This window comes from Petromyzon marinus, chromosome 66, assembly GCF_048934315.1.
Source record: "Petromyzon marinus isolate PM22_M1 ecotype Great Lakes invasive population chromosome 66, UKy_Petmar_22M1.pri1.0, whole genome shotgun sequence".
NCBI lineage: Eukaryota > Metazoa > Chordata > Hyperoartia > Petromyzontiformes > Petromyzontidae > Petromyzon > Petromyzon marinus.
Genome location: NC_133732.1, coordinates 9,638,249 through 9,648,674, shown reverse-complemented (window position 1 = coordinate 9,648,674; position 10,426 = coordinate 9,638,249).

Genomic DNA, 10,426 nt, shown 5'->3' with positions numbered 1-10,426 from the left:
TGGAATTCCCTACACCTCTGTTGTGGTAGACGAACAGAAAATATGGCATCCGTGCAGGACCGCCCTTTCCTGAAACCGCATTGGGGCTCCGCAAGCCTCTCCTCAGCGTGCCTGGCAAGGCGATGTTGAATAATCCTTGCCAGGACCTTTCCCGGCACACTGAGGAGTGAGATGGCCCCTGTAGTTGTTACAGTCTGTGCGGTCCCCCTTCTTAAAGAGGGGGACCACCAGGGCATCCTTCGAATCCTGCGGAACCCGTCCAGTGGTCCAGACTGTTGTTATGATGTCATATAGGGCAGTCTGTGCACAAACGCCACCCTCCCTCAGCATTTTGCTTGGGAGATCACCTGTGCCCGGTGCCTTTCCTGGTCTCAGACTCCGGATCGCCTTCAGTACTTCCTCAACAGATGGCACTTCAGCCAGCCACTCACAGGGGGTGACTTCCAATATTTGAGGCACCGCAGCCTCAGCAGAGTCATCCCCACTTTGTGCCACGATGTTTTCCTGGCTGAGGGATTTTCCCTCCCCCAGGACCTCACAGAAATGCTCAGCAAATCTGCAAACCTGTTCCTGGGGGTCGGAGATTGGATCACCGTTTTTCCCCCTAATGATGGTAATAGGTGTGGTGCTACAGGTTACTTTTTTGATGGAGTTAAAGAGATTTGTGATCGCGGGCCAATGAGGCAGACTCCATCTCCTCAGCAACCCGCGACCACCACCCATCCTTGCAGCGCCTGACGGCTCTCCGAACTTCCGAGCGAAGGCTGCGGTAAGCCTCATTACTCTTTGGTTCTATTCGGTAAAGTCACGTAGGTAAAAAATTAAACAAAAATCACGACGTTACGGCCACAACACAGGCGGCCTTCATCAGGTGAAGGGATCAGGCTGTCTCGAGGACAGCGCTGGAGTGAAACACAGCCACGCTCAGACCGCGACCTTTAAGCTGTGTGCGAGGAAACAAGGTGCCTTGACAAAGGAATTAGCATAAAAATTAGCATTTGATTCACCGACTTAGCATAGAGGTGGTGTACATGCGGGTGCACATGCCGGTTGGCGCGGGGGGGTGGGGGGGGGATTTTACCTATTGATGGTGTGAAAAGGGGATTTAAGAGCTGGGAAAGTTTGGGGTACCACTACTTGAAAAATATACTGTACCATTGAAAATTAGTTTAATGTTTGGTTCGATTTAGAACATCCTTCCAATGGTTGCTTAATTTGAAATTGTGTCCGTGCTTGTAGATCTGAATTGCCTCGTGAACAAATCTCTGATAAAAACCCGTGGGTTTGCAAAGAACCTTGGTATTGGAGAAAATTATATCGTGATCACCCACAGCGTTGTAACAATGATCAGCTACGGCAGAAGAATTCGTTTTGCCGTGTTTCAAATCTCATTTGTGCTCGCGAATTCGGTCAGAGATATGTTACTTTGTCTCCCCGATATAGCAATCACCGCAGGTACAACTCAATTTGTAAACCCCGGGGTACTGTAAGTCAGGAATGACATCCTTCACGGATGGGATCAGATCACGAATTTTGCGTACTGTTTTGAACCGGACCTGGATCTTGTGTTTGTTTAGAATTTTGGAAATCCTTTTAGTAACGCCTGCTATATATGGTAGTGTAATGGTTTTGACCGGAATATCAAGTGGTTGTTTCTGTATGGAGGGAGAAACAGCTTGGCGGATGGTACGGTCAGAGTATCCATTCCTTTTGAGGGCAGGTGTACATGTTTTAATTCACTGGTCAGGTGGTGTTGGTCCGAAATGCAATGAGACCTATGGTATAAAGTTTTGATGAGATCATTATTCTGTGCTGGGTGGTGGTGGGAATCAGGCTTCAAGTAGGAATCCGTGTGGGTGGGTTTCCTGTAGACAGAATGCCCCAATGAGCCATCAGGTCTCCTATCAAACAGAACATCCAAGAATGGTAGCTTGCCATCTTTCTCCACCTCCGTGGTGAATTTGATGGCGGGATGTCTGGAATTGATGTGGTGTAGGAAAAGGTTCAGAGCTGGGAGGCCATGTGCCCAAATGACGAAAGTGTCATCCACATATCTCTTCTACAGGGAAGGTCTGAGGGTGGAAGTCTGGATGGCGTCTGATTCAAATTTCTCCATAAAATATTGGCTATCACTGGTGACAAGGGGGAATCCCAGGGGGGTACCCTCATTTTGTTTGTAGAAGGAACCATTCCAAGTAAAGTAGGTATTGTTGAGGCAGTGCCTAACCAGTGCAGGTGTATCGGGGTCTAGTCCATGTTGGACCAAATTTTCAATTATTCAATGGTATCAGGCACTGGGACATTGGTGAACAAAGAGACCACATCGAAGCTGACAAGGATATCGTCAGGGGACAGTACAACGTCTTTGACCATAGAGACCAATTGAGCTGAGTTAAGTACTGCTGAGGCGGTCTTGCCAGTAAAAGGCAGCAAGGTATCTGACAGAAAACGGGCCAGTCTATAGGTAGGGGAGTTGATCGTGGATACGATGGGTCGTAGTGGGGTGCCTTCTTTATGAATCTTGGGAAGACCATAGAATGTAGGGGGTCTTGCGGCAGAAGGTTTTGGGTAGGGACGTTAAATTGGGTCGATTAGGGAGGTCGAACTTGTGATGATCTTGTTCGTTTTTATCGCTAGGCTATTGGTAGGGTCTTTTTACATTTTTGAGTAACTTCCATCGTTGAGCAGATTCTGGATTTTGTTGTTGTATGAATCGTTATCCATAATTACAGTAGCGTTGCCTTTATCGGCTGAGAGGATGACTATATCACTTCTGTTTTTTTTTAATTCGCGAGTTCAGAGCGTTCATTTTTGCTGTTACTAATGGGTTTCTTAGCATTCTTAAGAATAGTGGTTATTTCAGCTCTCGCAACGTCTGCTTGTATGTGTCCCACGCCTTTGAGGGCTACATCGACCTGAGAGATGATATCATCTACTGGTATGTTTTGGGGTGACAGCAAAATTCAATCCCCTAGCCAGTACTGTTTTCAGATTGTCCGAAATCGGGGTGCTACTCTGATTAATGACGATTTTGTTAACGTCTAGTTTTGTTACATGTGGAACTGGGTTCTTCTTTGATAGGTGGTTGAATTTAGAAATCAGGTTAGCTTTACATTTGACTGACAGTGAATCAGCAGAAGAAGCAGTCATGTTGTCTACGTGATTCCAATCAGGTGACATTTTTTGTGTTAACATTAAATGAGCTTGTAGGAGAGTCCTGTCTAAAGTATCGAGTTCAAATCGGAGTAGCCTTATCCTCTCTGAGATTAAAGATAGGCTGGCCTTAAACAGAATCTGTTTAGAATTCGGAGAAGATACAGCAGCAGAAGTGAGTGTGAACGCGATGGGTATTACCTTGTGATCGCGGCATCTTTTGAGGAAGGTCAGCGTCTCGATGAGCTGTGACTTCTTGTCCCGTTGTCTGTTAAAAGCTCTAACAGATAGATGAAAGCCCTCCCCGTAGAGGTTATCAATTCTAGATTTAAAGCTTTCGTGACTGCAAGGATCCATACTCTTTGGTTCTATTTGGTAAAGTCACGTAGGTAAAAAATAAAACAACAAAAATCACGACGTTTCGGCCAACAACACAAGCGGCCTTCATCAGGTGAAGGGATCAGGCTGTCTCGAGGACAGCGTTGGAGTGAAACACATCCACGATCAGACCGCGACCTTTAAGCTGTGTACGAGGAAACAAGGTGCCTTGACAAAGGAATTAGCATAAAAATTAGCATTAATCAGAGTAGCACCCCGATTTCGGACAATCTGAAAACAGTACTGGCTAGGGGACTGAATTTTGCTGTCACCCCAAAACACATACCAGTAGATGATATCATCTCTCATGTCGATGTAGCCCTCAAAGGCGTGGGACACATCCAAGCAGACATTGCGAGAGCTGAAATAGCCACTATTCTTGAGAATGCTAAGAAACCAATTAGTAACATCAGCAAAAATGAACGCTCTGAACTCGCGAATTTAAAAAACAGAAGCGATATAGTCATCCTCTCAGCCGATAAAGGCAACGCTACTGTAATTATGGATAAAGATTAATACAACAACAAAATCCAGAACCTGCTCAACGATGGAAGTTACTCAAAAATTTAAAATGACCCTACCAATAGCCTAGCGATAAAAACCAAACAGATCATCACAAGTTCGACCTCCCTAATCGACCCAACTAAACGTCCCTCCCTAAAACCTTCTGCTGCAAGACCCCCTAGATTCTATGGTCTTCCCAAGATTCACAAAGAAGGCACCCCACTACGACCCATCGTATCCACGATCAACTCCCCTACCTATAGACTGGCCCGTTTTCTGTCAGATACCTTGCTGCCTTTCACTGGCAAGACCTCCTCAGCAGTATTTAACTCAGACCAATTGGTCTCTATGGTCAAAGACGTTGTACTGCCCCTGACGATATCCTCGTCAGCTTCGATGTGGTCTCTTTGTTCACCAAGGTCCCAGTGCCTGATACCATTGAAATAATTGAAAATTTGGTCCAACATGGACTAGACCCCGATACACCTGCACTGGTTAGGCACTGCCTCAACAATACCTACTTTACTTGGAATGGCTCCTTCTACAAACAAAATTAGGGTACCCCCATGGGATCCCCCTTGTCACCAGTGATAGCCAATATTTTCATGGAGAAATTTGAATCAGACGCCATCCAGACTTCCACCCTCAGACCTTCCCTGTGGAATAGATATGTGGAAGACACTTTCGTCATTTGGCCACATGGCCTCCCAGCTCTGAACCTTTTCCTACACCACATCAATTCCAGACATCCCGCCATCAAATTCACCATGGAGGTGGAGAAAGATGGCAAGCTACAATTCTTGGATGTTCTGTTTGAGAGGAGACCTGATGGCTCATTGGGGCATTCTGTCTACAGGAAACCCACCCACACGGATTCCTACTTGAAGCCTGATTCCCACCACCACCCAGCCCAGAAGAATTCTCTCATCAAAACTTTATACCATAGGGCTCATTGCATTTCGGACCAACACCACCTGACCAGTGAATTAAAACATGTACACCTGGCCCTCAAAAGGAATGGATACTCTGACCGTACCATCCGCCAAGCTGTTTCTCCCTCCATACAGAAACAACCACTTGATACTCCGGTCAAAACCATCCAACTACCATATATAGCAGGCGTTACTAAAAGGATTTCCAAAATTCTAAACAAACACAAGATCCAGGTCCGGTTCAATACAGTACACAAAATTCGTGATCTGATCCCATCCGTGAAGGATGTCATTCCTGACTTACAGTACCCCGGGGTTTACACATTGAGTTGTACCTGCGGTGATTGCTATATCGGGGAGACAAAGTGACGTCTCTGACCGAATTCGCGAGCACAAATCAGATTTGAAACACAGCAAAACGAATTATTCTGCCGTAGCTGATCATTGTTACAACGCTGTGGGTGATCACGATATAATTTTCTCCGGTACCAAGGTTCTTTGCAAACCCACGGGTTTTTATCAGAGATTTGTTCACGAGGCAATTCAGATCTACAAGCACAGACACAATTTCAACTGAGAAGATGGTTTCAAATTAAGCAACCATTGGAAAGATGTTCTAATTCTTAGCTAAGAATATGAATTACTGCAGTCATGAAAGCTTTAAATCAAAAGATGTTCTAAATCGAACCAAACATTAAACTAATTTTCAATGGTACAGTATATTTTTCAAGTAGTGGTACCCCAAACTTTCGCAGCTCTTAAATTCCCCTTTCACACCATCAATAGGTAAACTCCCCCTCCCCCCCCTGTGCCAACCGGCATGTGCACCCGCATGTACACCACCTCTATGCTAAGTCGGCCAATCAAATGCTAATTTTTATGCGAATTCCTTTGTCAAGGCACCTTGTTTCCTCGCACACAGCTTAAAGGTCGCGGTCTGAGCGTGGCTGTGTTTCACTCTAACGCTGTCCTCGAGACAGCCTGATCCCTTCACCTAATGAAGGTCGCTTGTGTTGTGGCCGAAACGTCGTGATTTTTGTTGTTTTATTTTTTACCTATATGACTTTACCGAATAGAACCAAAGAGTATGGATCCTTGCAGTCACGAAAGCTTTAAATCTAGAAGCCTCCTCATTCTCTGACTAGGATTTTGTAGCCGATGACAGTGGGTCTGTCGCTTTTTCTCAACCATCCTGAACACCTCCTCTGTCAGCCAGGGTCTCTGGGGAGGTCTGGACCGCATACCCAAAGCAGCCATTGCAGCTGCATGAGTCACAGTCCTAAACCTCGCCCATTTACCCTCGACATCAGGAGTCGGGGACGATGCCAATCCCAGCCGCAAGCGATGATGAAATTCTCGCTTGCAACTTTCATCAGATAACTGAGACCAGGCCACTTTAGGTTGGAATGGGGTCCTGGGTGTACACCCACCACTGGAGTGGAAGAATGGCAGGCGCATCCTACAGATGACTAGTCGATGGTCAGAGGGCAAATCAGCTCCACGGTAGGTCCTGGTGTCAAGGACATGGGCTCGCATCCGCTGGTCCGTCACTATGTAGTCCAGCAGATGTTCTTGCTTGGACCCGGCATGCATCCATGATGTTGTGTGGATGCGCCGATGCCGGAACAGCGTGTTGGTAATTGCAAGCCCATGGGCTGCACAAAAATCTAGCAGCCTCCTACCATTGTTATTGAGCTGATCTGGCCCATGCCCTCCAATCACTCCAGACCAGGTGCCAGCATCATGACCAACTCGGGCATTGAAGTCACCCAACATGATGACTCTATCCCGAGGTGCCACTTTAGCCAGCACCTGTGACAGGAAGTCATAGAAGGAATCTGACTCATCGGCTTTGCGTGCACAGTCACGTAGTCACTTTAAGATGTTTTCTTGTTCATGTTTTTATTTTTTGTTTGTTGGGGTTGCACCCGAATCAAGAGCCGAATGGCTCACAGAGCTCTATACCAAATAAATTAAACTGAAACTGAAATATTGACTACCTCGCCTGGTGTGCAGGAGGTCGTGGGTTCGATCCCGATCCTGACGATGCCTGCTGCTGTAGATTTGGAGTTTGCATCTCTCATCATCATCATCACGGTGGCTGAGATGTTAACTACCTCGCCTGGTTTACAGGAGGTCGTGGGTTCGATCCTGACCCTGACGATGCCTGCTGCTGCTGTAGATTTGGAGTCTGTGTCTCTCTTTCTCCCCTTGGTCGCGTGGATTTCTCGTCAGGGTCCTCCGGTTTATCGCTCCACATTTAGGAAGGCGCATCTGTATTACTTAGATTGTGTTGCCGCTATAAATGTCCACGTGATGATGATGATGACAATCCACTTGGTTGAGCAATCATTTGTGACGGCCAGGTCAAGTGGAGCTTTTACCTGGTGACATAGAACATAGTCGTAGTGAGTAGGTGAGTTGGTGATTGAGTGGTCGGGAGAGAGGGGAGAGAGAGGGGAGATAGAGCGGAGACAGGGGGAGATAGAGGGGAGAGAGAGGGGAGAGAGAGGGGTGAGAGACAGGGGAGATAGAGGGGTGAGAGACAGGGGGGAGATAGAGGGGTGAGAGAGGGGAGATAGAGGGGAGACAGGGGAGATAGAGGGGAGAGAGGGGAGATAGAGGGGTGAGAGACAGGGGGGGGATAGAGGGGTGAGAGACAGGCGGGAGATAGAGGGGAGATAGAGGGGAGAGAGACAGGGGGTGGCGCACCAATACATGGAGTGCAAGAGCCTGGACTCGCTGTTCAAGGTCCTGAGTAACATCCTCCTAAGGTTCAGCCTCCACTTCTCCCCGACGGTCCTCATATTTGGATACCCGAAGGGCGACGGACCCCAACATCTTCAGGGGCCGGTCAACGTGCTCTTTGGCTACGCCAAGCTCGCCGTATACAGGGCGAGGAAGGTGGCCCTGGAGGGGCAACGTACGGCCAGCAGCCTGGGCATCTTCCGCGCTCTGGTCGGAGCCAGGGTGTGTGGGCCGGAGTTCCGCCGTGCGTGGCTGACCCATGCCTTGCCGGCCTTCAAGGAGCAGTGGGCGCTGGAGGAGGCCATGTGCTCGGTGGCAGATGACGGAGAGCTCTGCATACAGATCTAAGCTACCCGTCGGAGGCCGTTTGACTGTGGGAAGGGCTGCGTGCAGATGCAGCACTTGTCGTAGTTATTGAAAAAAGAGCGAGAGGGAGAGAGCGAGAGCGACATGGAGTAGGAAGAGAGGGGGTAAAGAGAGGGGGGGGGGCAGAGAGGGGGGTAGAGCGAGGGAAGGGGTAAGGAGAGCAGAGGGAGAAATCTTTTGTTAAATCTTTCATTTAAAGGGGGGGGGGGGGGTTACATAAAGCAAAGCATAAAAACGAAATGATGACCGAAGCAAAGTGTCGGCTACACCGAGCATCTTCTTGTTTCCTCTGATCGTAAAAAAACAAAGGTCAAAAATAGAGACAGGGGGGAGATAGAGGGAAGAGGCGTGAGAGGGGAGAGAGAGGGGAGATAGAGGGGAGATAGAGGGGAGAGAGGCGAGAGAGAGGGGAGATAGAGGGGAAAGAGAGGCGAGAGAGAGGCGATATAGAGGGAAGAGAGAGGCGAGAGAGAGGGGAGATAGAGGGAAGAGAGAGGCGAGAGAGGCGAGAGAGAGGCGAGAGGGAGTCGAGAGGGAGGGGAGAAAGAGGGGAGAGAGAGATGAGAGAGAGGGGAGATAGAGGGAAGAGAGAGGCGAGAGAGACGAGAGAGAGGGGTGAGATAGAGAGGGGAGAGAGAGGTGAGAGACAGGGGTGAGAGAGAGGGGTGAGAGAGAGGGGTGAGAGAGAGGGGTGAGAGAGAGGGGTGAGACAGTGGTGAGACAGCGGTGAGAGAGAGAGGGGTGAGAGGGAGGGGAGATAGAGGGGAGAGAGAGGCCGGTCCACGCTTCTCGGCGTTTTCCCGACTCGTCCACTGCCACGTCTCGCTGGTTGGGATGCCGAGCAAAGTACCGGGACCAGACTCCAGCTTGTTCACAATGCAGCTACCAGAGTGCTGACGTTTATAGATTCCATCAAGGTTCCTTAGGATCTTCCGATCTCCAAATGCTCGGCACTCCCACAGGTCTCTGGGGTTGCCCTGTTTTCGCTATCGGTGCTTTTGTTGGCATGGCGCCCACAGACCGATGGAACGCCTTGCCACTTGACATCAGGCGATCGGAGTCGGTAGATGTACGGGGCCCTTCAAACAAATGTTTCGACACTTGTGAGAATTTGCAACAACGAGAAATGTGCCTCCTCCAGGCTCTGGAGACCACCTGGGGAAGATTCCAGGCGCGCGGTGACAACGATGGTGAACATGTGGAGACTCTTGACTTTTTTTTAAAACGATGGTCCATATAAGTGTTAAAAAAATTTTGAACCCCCCTTGTATATTCAAATCTACATTGAGAACCCCATCTCTCTGTGAAGTTCCATTCTCCTCTTTAGTTCGGCCGGCTAACCCTGGCTTTGGTTTCTGTTTCCTGCTTCCCCACGCATTTACGCATTGGGGGAAATCCTAGGCTGGAATGCGGCACTACACATTTGAATTATTGTATTGTTATTATTTTCTTGAAACCTAAACCTTAAACGTAATTTAACGTAAAGGTCGTCGATTAAACACGCAATAGGGAATGGTGGGGGCGTCCACTGTGGAATGTTGTCAAAGAATAACTGAATAGACACAAGTTCAATTCCATCGCCCATTTAGTTTATTTAAGTCAGAATGTGTTGTTGTTGTTGTTGTCATCTGCTGTACAGCTGCTGCTGTGTACAAGTAGCTCTGTGTGTGTGCGTGTGTATGTTGAACTCCTTTCGCATCGTACGTATCCAACCATGTATACTCTGTCGGTCTCTATGGGTGTCTCTATGGGTCTGTGTGTCTGTGGGTCTGTGTATGTGTGTATGTTGAATTTCTTTCACACCGTACATATCCAACCATGTATACTCTGTGGGTCTCTATGGGTTTCTCTATGGGTGTCTCTGGGTCTGTGTCTCTGTGGGTCTGTGTATATGTTGAACTTCTTTCGCACCGTACATAGTCAACCATGTATAATCTGTGGGTCTCTATGGGTGTCTCTATGGGTCTGTGTCTGTGGGTTTGTGTATGTGTGTATGTTGAATTTCTTTCGCACCGTACGTAGTCAACCGTGCTAATCGGAGGTGCGTGGGGGGATGGACAACAAACTAAACACAAGAATAAAAATAATAACAGGTTTTACCCTTCCTGGCAATAATAAAACATCAGGAGTTGCGTTAAGATGTTCAAACACCAAACAGATTAAACCTTCATCATTAGACCTCCTTTGCCAGTACCAAAATGTAATAATAGGGTTTTTCCCCTTTTTTCTGGCAACAAAACTGAAACCTTTTTTACGAGGATTCATGCCACTGCATTAACCACAATACCTGCAGTCAAAATGCAACCAAAAAACATACTATGATAATATGATGCATTGTCCTTGAA